At 44.8% G+C, this 14,977-nt stretch overlaps 1 long non-coding RNA gene across 1 annotated transcript in view; it reads left to right on the plus strand.

Annotated features, from left to right (window-relative positions):
• The window catches only part of LOC311103315, a 32,538-nt gene extending 24,806 nt beyond the window's left edge, over window positions 1-7,732 (plus strand). The window contains exons 2-4 of the long non-coding RNA XR_014610076.1: window positions 6,231-6,338; window positions 6,598-6,732; window positions 6,835-7,732. This is a non-coding gene — a long non-coding RNA (uncharacterized lncRNA). The remainder of the gene's footprint in view (window positions 1-6,230; window positions 6,339-6,597; window positions 6,733-6,834) is intronic.
• Window positions 7,733-14,977: the final 7,245 nt, after the last annotated feature.

Below are 14,977 nucleotides of genomic sequence, written 5' to 3' on the forward strand. Positions count from 1 at the left end.
TAAATGAAAAACGAAAAGTTCCCCATCTCACTTGTTTATTTTCATCTGTTAAAGTGAGAATAATAAACAAACTCAAAATGTACAAATCAACATTTTTGACATTTCAAAAAAATATCAGTGACCAATATAGCCACCCTTCTTTTCAATAACAGTCATAAGCCTTCCATCCATGGAGTCTGTCAGTTTCTTGATCTGTTGACGATCAACTTTTTGTGCAGCAGCAACCACAGCCTCCCAGACACTGGTCAGAGAGGTGTACTGTTTTCCTTCACCGTAAATCGACCGTTTAAGAAGGGACCACAAGTTCTCAATAGGGTTTAGGTCAGGTGAGGAAGGGGGCCATGTCATTATTCTTTCATCTTTAAGGCCTTTACTGGCTAGCCACGCAGTGGAGTACTTCGATGCATGCGATGGAGCATTGTCCTGCATAAAAATCATGGTCTTCTTGAAAGATGCAGACTTTTTCCTGTACCACTGCTTGAAGAAAGTGTCTTCTAAAAACTGGCAGTAGGTTTGGGAGTTGAGTTTGAGTCCATCTTCAACCCGAAAAGGTCCATCTAGCTCATCTTTAATAATACCAGCCCATACCAGTACCCCACCTCCACTTGCTGGCGTCTGAGTCGAAGTGGAGCTCTGTGCCCGTTACTGATCCAGCCATGGGCCCATCCATCTGGTCCGTCAAGAGTCATTCTCATCTCATCAGTCCATAAAACCTTTGAAAAATCTGTCTTCAGATATTTCTTGGCCCAGTCTTGACGTTTCAACTTATGTGTCTTGTTCAGTGGTGGTCGGGTTTCAGCCTTCCTTTTCTTGGCCATGTCTCTGAGCACTGAACACCTTGTACTTCTGGGCACTCCAGGTAGGTTGCAGTTCTGGAATATGACAGCACTGGAGGATAATGGTAGCTTCACGTTTGATTCTTTTCAAATCTTTGGCAGTTAATTTGCGTCTTTTTTTCTCAACACGGTTCTTGCGACCCTGTTGACTATTTGCAACAAAACGTTTGATGGTTCTGTGATCAAGCATCAATATCTTAGCAATTACAAGAGTGCTGCATCCCTCTGAAATACTTTTTACAATTTTTGACTTTTCAGAGTCAGTTAAATCTCTTTTTTGGCCCATTTTGCCTGAGGAAAAGAAGCTGCCTAATAATTATACACACCTTGATATAGGGTGTTGATCTCCTTAGGCCACACCCTCCCTCATTACACAAATACACATCACCTGATATGCTTAAATCCAATAAGCATTCCAGTTTATACAGCTTGAAGTTGGGAAATATGCATAATAATGATGATATGGTCAAAATACTGACTTGCCTAATAATTGTGCACACAGTGTATAAAGAAGACCTAATTATGCTAGAAATCACAGGGCTTGTGTAATGGATAATATTTATTTAGAAGTAAATACAGTATGTCACTTTGTCACACAATCACACTATCCACTCATATGTTTATCCAAAAATCAACCATAACCCCATCTTCCCATTCCTCCTCCTCACCATTATACAGTAGCTCCTTTAGTCATCATTATGTTAATGTGATTACAGTGTCAGTCATTTGGCTGGCATGCCCAAAACTAAAGCATGAGGTAATAATGAGCTTATCACGGTGATGATGATCACACGTCAGCCCCATCACAGGGCCAATTAATAGAGAAACAACCCTCCCTACTGTTGTTCTCTCCCTTCAAGGCCCTCACAACAATAGTGTGACACTCTAGAATGCAGGTTGCCCATTGAAAACCATCCCTACAGTATCTCCCACCCCGGCCATCCTCACTAATTTCACTACAACCCTCTCCCCACGCTCCCAATTATGTCGATCATAACACCAGTCACCCTGCATGCTGCCGTTTCTGCTTAGGAGACTGTTTTCATTCCCAGGAAACCCCCACCTCAGCAGAAGTCAGGAAGGAAAGAGAGTTTCACTGAGACGGAGCAGAGAGGGAGTCTGACAGTACAAGGAGCAGGAGACATGAAACTAAAACTACAGCAAATGAGCTGTTGATGCAATCCCCTCCTTTGTTAGTCAATGTGTTGTAATTATGGGTATATGGTATACATTCTTCCAAATGGTTACCCTATATACTCAGTTTATTAGGTATACCCATCTAGTACCGGGTCGGACCCCCCTATGCCTCCAGAACAACCTGAATTCTTCGGGGCATGGACACGTTGCTCAATTGGTATCAAGCGACCTAACGTGTGCCAGGAAAACATTCCCCACACCATTACACCACCGCCACCAGCATGTACCGTTGACACAGGCAGTATTGGGCCATTGACTCATGCTGCTTACACCAAATCCTGACTCTGCCATCAGCATGACGCAACAGGAACTGGGATTCGAAGGACCATGCAATGTTTTTCCACTCATCAATTGTCCAGTGTTTGTGATCGCGTGCCCACTAGAGCCGTTTCTTCTTGTTTTTAGCTGATAGGAGTGGAACCCGGTGTGGTCGCCTGCTGCAATGCCTTTCTGCACACAACTGTTGTACTGCGACGTTATTTGCCTGTTTGTGGCCCGCCTGTTAGCTTGTACGATTCTTGCGATTCTCCTTCAACCTCTCATCAATTAGCTGTTTTTGCTCACAGGACTGCCGCTGACTGGATGTTTTTTGTTTGTTGCACCATTCTCGATAAACTCTAGACACTTTCGTGTGTGAAAAGCCCAGGAGGCCGGCTGTTTCTGAGATACTGGAACTGGCACGTCTGGCACCGACGATCATACCACACTCAACGTTGCTTAGGTCTCTAGTTTTGCCCATTCTAACGTTCAATCGAACAGTAACTGAATGCCTTGTCTGCCTGCTTTATATAGCAAGCCATGGCCATGTGACTCACTGTCTGTAGGAGCGAACCATTTTCGTGAACGGGGTGGTGTTCCTAATAAACTGGCCACTGAGTGTATCCATGTACAGTGGGGAGAACAAGTATTTGATACACTGCCGATTTTGCAGGTTTTCCTACTTACAAAGCATGTAGAGGTCTGTAATTTTTATCATAGGTACACTTCAACTGTGAGAGACGGAATCTAAAACAAAAATCAAGAAAATCACATTGTATGATTTTTAAGTAATTAATTTGCATTTTATTGCATGACATAAGTATTTGATCACCTACCAACCAGTAAGAATTCCGGCTCTCACAGACCTGTTAGTTTTTCTTTAAGAAGCCCTCCTGTTCTCCACTCATTACCTGTATTAACTGCACCTGTTTGAACTCGTTACCTGTATAAAATAAAAAATAAAAAATAAAAGACACCTCAATCAAACAGACTCCAATCTCTCCACAATGGCCAAGACCAGAGAGCTGTGTAAGGACATCAGGGATAAAATTGTAGACCTGCACAAGGCTGGGCTGGGCTACAGGACAATAGGCAAGCAGCTTGGTGAGAAGGCAACAACTGTTGGCGCAATTATTAGAAAATTGAAGAAGTTCAAGATGACGGTCAATCACCCTCGGTCTGGGGCTCCATGCAAGATCTCACCTCGTGGGGCATCAATGATCATGAGGAAGGTGAGGGATCAGCCCAGAACTACACGGCAGGACCTGGTCAATGACCTGAAGAGAGCTGGGACCACAGTCTCAAAGAAAACCATTAGCAACACACTACACCGTCATGGATTAAAATCCTGCAGCGCACGCAAGGTCCCCCTGCTCAAGCCAGCGCATGTCCAGGCCCGTCTGAAGTTTGCCAATTACCATCTGGATGATCCAGAGGAGGAATGGGAGAAGGTCATTTGGTCTGATGAGACAAAAATAGAGCTTTTTGGTCTAAACTCCATTCGCCGTTTTTGGAGGAAGAAGAAGGATGAGTACAACCCCAAGAACACCATCCCAACCGTGACGCATGGAGGTGGAAACATCATTCTTTGGGGATGCTTTTCTGCAAAGGGGACAGGATGACTGCACCGTATTGAGGGGAGGATGGATGGGCCATGTATCGCGAGATCTTGGCCAACAACCTCCTTCCCTCAGTAAGAGCATTGAAGATGTGTCGTGGCTGGGTCTTCCAGCATGACAACGACCCGAAACACACAGCCAAGGCAACTAAGGAGTGGCTCCGTAAGAAGCATCTCAAGGTCCTGGAGTGGCCTAGACAGTCTCCAGACCTGAACCCAATAGAAAATCTTTGGAGGGAGCTGAAAGTCCGTATTGCCCAGCGACAGCCCCGAAACCTGAAGGATCTGGAGAAGGTCTGTATGGAGGAGTGGGACAAAATCCCTGCTGCAGTGTGTGCCAACCTGGTCAAGACCTACAGGAAACGTATGATCTCTGTAATTGCAAACAAAGGTTTCTGTACCAAATATTCAGTTCTGCTTTTCTGATGTATCAAATACTTATGTCATGCAATAAAATGCAAATGAATTACTTAAAAATCATACAATGTGATTTTCTGGATTTTTGTTTTAGATTCCGTCTCTCACAGTTGAAGTGTACCTATGATAAAAATAACATACCTCTACATGCTTTGTAAGTAGGAAAACCTGCAAAATCGGCAGTTGTTCTCCCCACTGTATGTGTACAGATTTCTGACAATAATGAAAGTAACACCGAGAATAAAATGGCTCCTCTTTCTAGTCTAGTTGAATAGTTCACCTCTATTCACTTTAAACTGAAAAAGTACATACTCCAGGCAGAGACTGCTTCTCAAAGGGTAAATCAGATCTACAGTACGAGCCATTAAGTTGCATTTGCAGGTGTTTTCTTTCGTGTTGTGCATTGTGCTATATAATGATGAAATATTCAAGTGAATTTATCTATTAATGTAGTTCAGTGAGTGAAGTGTAAGAAATAATGCACAGTTGGTGGTGGAGGAAATACTTTGTATTCATAAATTTTTTACGAGTGTTCCCTACTGCTGTGTGGGTCGGGAGGTATAGCTAAGGGGGCGCTACGTTAGAGACTGACAATAATTACAGCTTTCTTTATTTCCAAATTTAGCTCAGCTGTGTCTGCACAAGAGGAACATTACCACCCCCTGTTACTAAATGTAAATGCCTTTTCTCTGTGTGAAGAACAATAGCTACTCACGATAGAGAAGGTTAAGTAACCTTCCCCTATATTTCTCTTTCACCCCAATCCACTGTTAGACAGTATTCCTTTGAAATTACTATATCGTTTTGGGTTGTGTGTAAAAGAAGGTCACAAAAGTAACATTTGTTATGACAGAATGGTTCATTTTTAATTAATAGTATTGTAAGCATGATTCCTTACTCCCGTGCTACACAATGCCTAACATCACATCATTTCAAAAGGAAACAATAGACTGCATTATCGAGGGAAATCACCAATGTTGTTGCACTTTGTAGTTGCAAATGATAAGTACACGTTGCAGTAAGGCTAATTTGTTGAAAATAAATCGAGTAGATAAGGCATTATGACAGAATAGAATAGAGAGTTAATGAACACTGCCTTTTCCATTCTCAGAGACACAGAGTAGCAGTGTCTTGTGGCGTAAAGACTTCCTGTAGATACAACGCGTGCCAATAAATCAGATGAGAGCGGGAGTAACAAATTGATTAGCTCTCTCGCCCCCCATTTAATTATCTCCCTTCATGCTTATAATTAATTCCCAATTTTTCTATAGTCTTATTTCAAAGTCACACCATAAATAGACTCAATGGGTGACTGTCTGTTGAAGACTGTATTTTCGTGTACTCCCAATGTATCAGATATGAGATGTGCTGGGGATGGTTCCCATAGTAGACTCTGGTACAAGAGCCATACTATAGTACAGTTCAGTCTGAATATTGAATGGTGGTGTGTACCTGTCTTGTGTATTCTTCAGTGCTTTGCTGCTATTGCATGGTATCTGACCTCGGTGGTTGCAGCTTTTCAGAGGTGAATCACATATTCATGAGTTCTTGAGTGAGGAGGCTAGAGACGAGGCTGATAGAAAAAGTATATTTTGGGGGTTAAGAGTTTGTGGAAGACGAATTGCTGGGAAATAAGTTTGGGGGAAATGTGCCAAGTTGGAATTGCACATATTTGTAGATGTTAAAATGTGTGTGCATTCGGAACTTCACTAAAGAGTAACAGATGAAAATCAAAGCTTAACTCTCACTTCTATTATGTTATGCTGCATGCTTTTCCACTGGTTCTGCATCAAGTCACTCTTAGACAATTCTAGCCCTTTGTACTTTTGTCTGTGTTTTCTGTCTGTAGACAATATGAAGTCTGATTGATCTTACTTTCTTTGCAATTATTTCCTGTCTCTTAGTACAAAGGAGCTTGGCTGAAGACTTCATCCTTTATTGTGTCTGATCCTATAAATATTCATGGTCGGCAGTCATCAATGGCCAATCAGATCACAAACGGAACTGAGCAGGTAGTGGTTTCAGAATATTCATCAGCACCTGCTTTCTAAGGAACTCTTTAGTTAGAACAGAGCATCAGTGTATGTATGGCACAGATTGATGGGTATATTTCCAATGTAGGCTATGATGTGCTTTTCTTCTCGGTCTATAAAAAGCACAAATCATGTGATTTTCTCCCCTTCCTTGGTTATTACAATGTGCATGTGTTTGATGAAAGGGTAAATACAGAGAGTTTGTTCTTATTTCCTGTTCTCTCCCACATGTGGTTAGGGAAAGAGCCAAACTCCTCAAAACCTTCATACAGATTGGCAATCTCCAGTATCTTGTACCATATTGATATTTTCCCCAAACCGATCTATTCCATTTGATCTGTGGAGGAAGCTGAGCCAAGTGCCTCCCGTCCAGGTAAATCCCTGTAAACACTTCTTCCCACTGTTTCATTTCCAGGGCTAATGATGTTGCTTTTCTTTCTGGTTTTTTTTCCTCTTCTTCTCCTTCCTCTCTCAGGGTTTTCTTCATGGTCTAGTCCCGTGAAGAATCGTCAAAGGGATCGTTGTGTACACTTACCCTCAGACGACATCCTTCGCCTGTCAAGTCGGAAAGCGTGCATGTGTAAAGAGGTCACCGTCTGAATATGTAGTAGAAGCAGACATTCCTGGAGACACAGTTACCAGGACTCAGCGGAGGTTGAGAGTGTTTCAGTAATCAGGGTTGAGATGGTGCTCGTTATATTTGGCAAGTGGCACAAATGGAGTTAGTGTTCCTGCAATTGAATGTCTGCTGAATGAGAGTGGTGGTGAGGTGAGATGGCCTGTAAGTAATTCCTTACAGGTTGATTTTAGTCGCCGTGAACATTTGTATCCTATTATAATTTCAAATGAACCATTTATATATTCACCTTGCCCTCCACCAACATCTTATCTAGCCGTCCCTGGTGACATGTTACCTGAGGTGTTGACCCCTGTGATTTGACCTCTAAGAGATCCCTTTTCCCCAAGGTGTTATTCACCCTGCAGGACATTAATGTTAGGTTCCATATTACAACTGTAATGGCCTTGTATAATGGGATAACAGTACATATACATGTATGGTTTTAGTTATTATTTTGTGAATGTTACATTTATTCACAGGTTATTATTATAGTATTACTCGACTGTGTTGGTACTTAACCTAGAGTTTACCTCTTGATTTCAGACATTTTAACCTGATCTAGTTCCATCCAGACAGTCAAAATGTATTTTGGAGCATCTCAGGGGATTGTCTGGAACATTAGAGGAGAGAACAATATGAGCCCTAAACATGAAAGCAGTCTTTGACTTAAACACAATCAAATAAATGATTATTCATTAGAGGAAACAGCTGCCTGCATTTTATTTTGTATGTTTGTCTAAAATTCTAATCTAAACTGAAGATATATTTGACAATGCTGTTACCACTGCTGATGTTGTAAATCAGGAAAGCATACAGAAATAAACAAACATATCTAGGCCCAAATGTTCTCATTTCGTCCCTCCAACTCTTCTCATCCCTTATCACCAGCACCACAGTGTCAGAGGAGTGACTCCATACAGTGCAGCTGTGGATCTGATCCTGACTCCCGACCCCCCCCACAGCCCTGTCACCTCCGTCCCCCCGATGACAGATGCAGCCATTTACATTTACGTAATTTAGCAGACGCTCTTATCCAGAGCGACTTACAGTTAGTGAGTACATACATATTTGTATTTTTTATGTTTCATACTGGCCCCCCGCGGGAATCGAACCCACAACCCTGGCGTTGCAAACACCATGCTCTCCCTGCCGGCCATTCCCTCCCCTACCCTGGACGACGCTGGGCCAATTGTGCGCCGCCCCATGGGTCTCCCGGTCACGGCCGGCTACGACAGAGCCTGGATTCGAACCAGGATCTCTAGTGGCACAGCTAGCACTGCGATGCAGTGCCTTAGACCACTACGCCACTCGGGAGACACGAGCCATTGGACTTCCTAATAGCAGATTTCCACCTTTCCTTAATGCTAGTTATTTTAATCATCAGTACAACTCTCTGTATGGATTCCGTCTTTCTGCCTAATTTAGCAAATCTGGTGCCCTGATGTGACCTATTTAAATCAAATCGGGTCCAGCACTGTGGTTATAAACAAGCCATTTTGTTGAACTAGTAGGCTAGCTAGAAGTTGGATCTCTGCTCCCCAACATGGTTCCTCCTATCGGGATATAGTGCTTGTGGTTTGCCTGGGGGCAGCATGGCAGTGTTGTCTCAGTGTTGTCTCAGTGTTGTCTCAGTGTTGTCTCAGTGTTGTCTCAGTGTTGTCTCAGTGTTGTCTCAGTGTATGTGTCAGTGTATGTGTCAGTGTGTGAGTGTGAGGTAAGCAGATGTTGTCGTAGTGCCATTAAGGAGGGCGTGTGCAGGAGGAGGAGACGTGATATGTCACCCACCGAGCAGCCGGCAACAGCAGATGTCCACTCACTGTGAGTTTGCTACTGATAAACAAAAAGCCCCATCAGTCGAGCTAGACGATAACACATGTTGGTTACCATGATGGTATTGTCAGGAAAGCTGTGTTCTCCCACTTTGGGGAAGATTATAGGTCATGAATACATTCCTTGATTCAAAAGGTTGTTGGTGACATTTGTTTTATTGGAATCAACCACAGCGCCAGTGTATGAAAACACTTGTGAATTGAAGTCTGTGATCACTGTGACTAACGATTTAGCTTAATCCAAAGTACTGATTGAAAGGAACAGGTGGGGAAATGATTCAACAGATATACTGTATAAATGTATCTCTGTGTTGTGTATCTCTCCCTGCTGAGACACATACACACACACACAAAATTCACTGTCAGTGTCAAATCCAGGTTGGGGACCTTCTTTAGACTACTTGCTGGGCATGTGCATCAGGCTCATTCTCTTGCACTAGGAGGCAAGAAAGAGAGAGAAAGAAAGAGAAATGGAGAGTGGCAGGCGATAGCTGCTACTCTGTCACTGTCTAGCTGTGAGTCTCATTAGTCATTCCATTTAATGAGCAGAGAGGCTTTTCTTCCCAGGGCTGGCAGCTTGTGATCTCCACTCTCCAATCAGAGTCCACCTGGGGTGCTGTAGCCAGGCTGCAGCACTGGAGCCACTTGCACCCACTAAGCGCCCGTGGCTACAAGTGCTTATCAGGGGATATTAGCCAATCACGCACCAAAGGGGACCACTTGTCAAGGTCACCATCTTTCCCTCTACCTACTGGTGGATATCCCTGATGGATAGATATTGTGATGTACACGGAGTCAGTGGTAAGGACTGTCTCGTATGCTGTGGGGAGCACATTCAGTCAGACAGTTTCATACAGTCCCACACTCTCACCACCATGATGGACATTGCAGGCTTGGGGCTTTCCAATGGTGTAGAGAACATTTCTAGGAACATATTTGCATATTTCTAAATTGTGCACAGAGGCAGAGATTTTACTAGCGGCTGGCTTTGAACTTCATACAGATGTAGGATCTTAATTTGATCAGCCTGTTTCAGGAGAACCTTCCTGCAATGCAGTAGTGTATTTGAAGTTTAAAAAGGCTTCTGAAGTTTGTAATTTCCACTTTGACATTTCAGACTTCGTTTCCCATACGAAAAATGTCCATTAATTATAATCCACATAATAACTCATATTTCCTTTTGCTGCAGGATTATTTTCCTGCTGTAGCAAACTGGCTCAAATTAAGATCCTACAACAGTAAGATCAAAGGGTGATAGATCAAATCAAATATTATTTGCCACATGCGCCAAATACAACAGGTGTAGACCTTACAGTGAAATGCTTACTTACAAGCCCTTTACCAACAATGCAGTTTTTAAGAAAATAAAAAAAAGTGTTGAGTAAAAAATAGATAAGTAAAAAATTAAAGAGCAGCAGTAAAATTAAATAACAGTAGGGAGGCTATATACAGGGGGTACCGGTACAGAGTCAATGTTTGGGGTACCGGTTAGTCGAGGTAATTTAGGAAATATGTACATGTGGGTAGAGTTAAAGTGACAATGCATAGATAATAAACAGAGTAGCAGCAGCGCAAAAGAGGGGGTGGCGGGGGGGGGGGGGGGGGGGGATTGGGGGGTAATGCAAATAGTCCGGGTAGCCATGATTAGCTGTTCAGGAGTCTTATGGCTTGGGGGTAGAAGCTGTTAAGAAGCCTTTTGGAACTAGACTTGGCGCTCCGGTACCGCTTGCCGTGCGGAAGCAGAGAGAACAGTCTATGACTAGGGTGGCTGGAGTCTTTGACGATTTTTAGGGCCTTCCTCTGACACCGCCTGGTATAGAGGTCCTGGATGGCAGGAAGCTTGGCCCCAGTGATGTACTGGGCAGTACGCACTATCCTCTGTAGTGCCTTGCGGTTGGAGGCCGAGCAGTTGCCATACCAGGTGGTGATGTAACCAGTCAGGATGCTCTCGATGGTGCAGCTGTAGAACGTTTTGAGGATCTGAGGACCCATGCCAAATCTTTTTCAGTCTCCTAAGGGGGAATAGGCTTTGTCGTGCCCTCTTCATGACTGTCTTGGTGTGTTTGGCCCATGATAGTTTTTTGGTGATGTGGACACCAAGGAACTTGAAGCTCTCAACCTGTTCCACTACAGCCCTGTCGATGAGAATGAGGGCATGCTCAGTCCTCTTTTTTTTCCCTGTAGTCCACAATCATCTCCTTTGTCTTGATCACGTTGAGGGAGAGGTTGTTATCCTGGCACCACACGGCCAGGTCTCTGACCTCCTCCCTATAGGCTGTCTCATTGTTCATCAGTGATCAGGCCTACCACTGTTGTGTCGTCGGCAAACTTAATGATGGTGTTGGAGTCGTGCCTGGAGGGGACTGAGCATGCACCCCTGAGGGGCCCCCGTGTTGAGGATCAGCGTGGCAGATGTGTTGTTACCTACCCTTACCACCTGGGGGCGACCTGTTAGGAAGTCCAGGATCCAGTTGCAGAGGGAGGTGTTTAGTCCCAGGGTCCTTAGCTTAGTGATGAGCTTTGAGGGAACTATGGTGTTGAACACTGAGCTGTAGTCAATGAATAGCATTCTCACGTAGGTGTTCCTCTTGTCCAGGTGGGAAAGGGCAGTGTGGAGTGCAATAGAGATTGCATCATCTAGGGATCTGTTGGGGCGGTATGCAAATTGGAGTGGGTCTAGGGTTTTAGGCAGGTTATCTTAGTGTTCTTGGGCACAGGGACTATGATGGTCTGCTTGAAATATGTTGGTATTACAGTCCCTTGCCAGTTGGTCAGCGCATGCTTGGAGTACACATCCTGGTAATCCGTCTGGCCCTGCGGCCTTGTGAATGTTGACCTGCTTAAAAGTCTTACTCACGTCGGCTAGGGAGAGCGTGATCACATAGTCATCTGGAACAGTTGATGCTCTTATGCATGCTTCAGTATTGCTTGCCTCGAAGCGAGCATAGAAGTGATTTAGCTCGTCTGGTAGGCTTGTGTCACTGGGCAGCTCGCGGCTGTGCTTCCCTTTGTAGTTTGTAATAGTTTTCAAGCCCTGCCACATCCGACAAGCGTCGGAGCCGGTGTAGTACGATTCAATCTTAGTCCGATTCAATCTTAGTCTTGTATTGACTCTTTGCCTGATTGATGGTATTCGGAGGGCATGGCGGGATTTCTTATAAGCGTCCAGGTTAGAGTCCCGCTCCTTGAAAGCGGCAGCTCTACCGGTTGGGGTATGTACGTACGGTCACTGTGGGGACAACGTCATCAATGAACTTATTGATGAAGCCAGTGACTGATATGGTGTACTCCTCAATGCTATCGGAAGAATCCCAGAACATATTCCAGTCTGTGCTAGCAAAACAGTCCTGTAGCTTAGCATCAGCGTCATCTGACCACTTCCTCATTAACCGAGTCACTGGTGCTTCCTGCTTTAGTTTTTGCGTTTGAGATACCAATTGTGAGAGAGACATGAGTAGAATGGGCTTTGATGATATCTAGGCATTCCAGACAAGATTAAATATGTCTCAAAATTCTCTTAAGGCTCGCACACATCGCACCGAATGTGGATCTAGTCTGCCAATCGTTCAACACGCTGTGTTTTAAGGATATCCCCTCTCTCTCCAGATGAAATCTTGTGACTTATGACGGCCGGCCGCAATACAACCTGCCCGCTTGACCCTATCCCCTCCTCTCTTCTCCAGACCATTTCCGGAGACCTTCTCCCTTATCTCACCTCGCTCATCAACTCATCCTTGACCGCTGGCCATGTCCCTTCCGTCTTCAAGAGAGCGAGAGTTGCACCCCTCCTCAAAAAACCTACACTCGATCCCTCCGATGTCAACAACTACAGACCAGTATCCCTTCTTTCTTTTCTCTCCAAAACTCTTGAGCGTGCCGTCTCTAGCCAACTCTCCTGCTATCTCTCTAAGAATGACCTTGATCCAAACCAGTCAGGTTTCAAGACTGGTCATTCAACTGAGACTGCTCTTCTCTGTGTTACGGAGGCTCTCCGCACTGCTAAAGCTAACTCTCTCTCCTCTGCTCTTATCCTTCTAGACCTATCCGCTGCCTTTGATACTGTGAACCATCAGATCCTCCTCTCCACCCTCTCCAAGTTAGGCATCTCCGGCGCTGCTCACTCTTGGATTACGTCCTACCTGACAGGTCGCTCCTACCAGGTGGCGTGGTGAGAATCTGTCTCTGCACCACGTGCTCTCACCACTGGTGTCCCCCAGGGCTCAGTTCTAGGCCCTCTCCTATTCTCTCTATACACCAAGTCACTTGGCTCTGTCATATCCTCACATGGTCTCTCCTATCATTGCTACGCAGACGAGACACAATTCATTTTCTCCTTTACCCCTACTGATAACCAGGTGGCGAATCGCATCTCTGCATGTCTGGAAGACATATCAGTGTGGATGTCGGATCACCACCTCAAGCTGAACCTCGGCAAGACAGAGCTGCTCTTCCTCCCTGGGGAGGACTGCCCGCTCCATCATCTCGCCATCACGGTTGACAACTCCATTGTGTCCTCCTCCCAGAGTGCAAAGAACCTTGGCGTGACCCTGGACAACACCCTGTCGTTCTCCGCTAACATCAAAGCGGTGACCCGATCCTGCAGGTTCATGCTCTACAACATTCGCAGAGTACGACCCTACCTTACACAGAAAGCGGCACAGGTCCTAATCCAGGCACTTGTCATCTCCCGTCTGGATTACTGCAACTCGCTGTTGGCTGGGCTCCCTGCCTGTGCCATTAAACCCCTACAACTTATCCAGAACGCTGCAGCCCGTTTGGTGTTCGACCTTCCCAAGTTCTCTTATGTCACCCCGCTCCTCCGCACACTCCACTGACTTCCAGTTGAGGCTCGCATCTACTACAAGACCATGGTGCTTGCCTACGGAGCTGTGAGGGGAACGGCACCTCCTTACCTTCAGGCTCTGATCAGACCCTACACCCAAACGAGGGCACTACGTTCATCCACCTCTGGCCTGCTAGCTCCCCTACCTCTACGGAAGCACAGTTCCCGCTCAGCCCAGTCAAAGCTATTTGCTGCTCTGGCACCCCAATGGTGGAACAAGCTTCCCCACGACGCCAGGACAGCGGAGTCACTGACCACCTTCCGGAGACACTTGAAACCCTACCTCTTTAAGTAATACCTGGAATAGTATATAGTAATCCTTCTACCCCCCCCTCCCCCACCCCCCCATAAAAAAAGAAGAAAAATGTGGTTGTCCCACTGGCTATCATAAATTGAATGCACCAATTTGTAAGTCGGTCTGGAATAGAGCGTCTGCTAAATGATGTAAATGTAAAATGTCTGACTGCCTACATGCGATTCTACATGTAAAATCCGTGCACACTCGGTTTCGCAAATTACATTCAGACGTGCTAAATATTCTCGGCCAGCAGGTACGATATTGGTGTGTGAGCCCTTAACCTGTATCCTGGGTTGTGTCGTCGAGGTCAGTGTTCCAGAAAGTTCCGGAGTGTTCCAGGACAAGAGGGAGGTGTGGTCACAGAGATCCTATTCATGGGTTGCATGAACGTTTTGGACTGATGCCCAACTGAGCATTCTGCTCAATGCATCCTCAATGAGCGATAATGAAGATTTCATCAAAATTGCATTACAGTGGTTTGGAAATACAATGCCATTCAAAAGGAGGCACATAATTAGTAGGGAAGCTTTTGTCATCATTTTGATGTCACCAGATTGACTTTAAATGCAGTATGATGTTAGTTAGTTAGCTAAATTTGAGGGGAGGACACTGGATTTTAGGTAGCTACCTTTAGCATTGCTAGCTATTTTTCACGAACCTTGCTAGCTAATGACAACATTGCTATCTGTCTAAAGTAAATTTGATTACATAATGCATAATGCTGGCAAAGTTGTTTCCTACGAAACATTTGACTACTTTATCAATGTCATCGTATTTCCAAGTCTAGTGTAATTTAGACTAAACAGTAGTTAGCCTCCATCCATAATGACTGGTCTTATCACCACTATGGCGCCGCTGATAGAGGGCGGCTTGAGAATGTTCATAACAATGGCATTACGCGACCAAGTGACGGAGGTGCAACCTATGAATAGGCCTAATTCTATATGTTCTGCATGTTATTATGGCCGTGGAGCCAGGAGCGTCATGCTCCCAGCACTGGTGGGAGACGCCCATGGTATAATGTATGGT

Source organism: Coregonus lavaretus (genome assembly GCF_964263955.1).
Source record: "Coregonus lavaretus genome assembly, chromosome: 28".
Taxonomy (NCBI): domain Eukaryota; kingdom Metazoa; phylum Chordata; class Actinopteri; order Salmoniformes; family Salmonidae; genus Coregonus; species Coregonus lavaretus.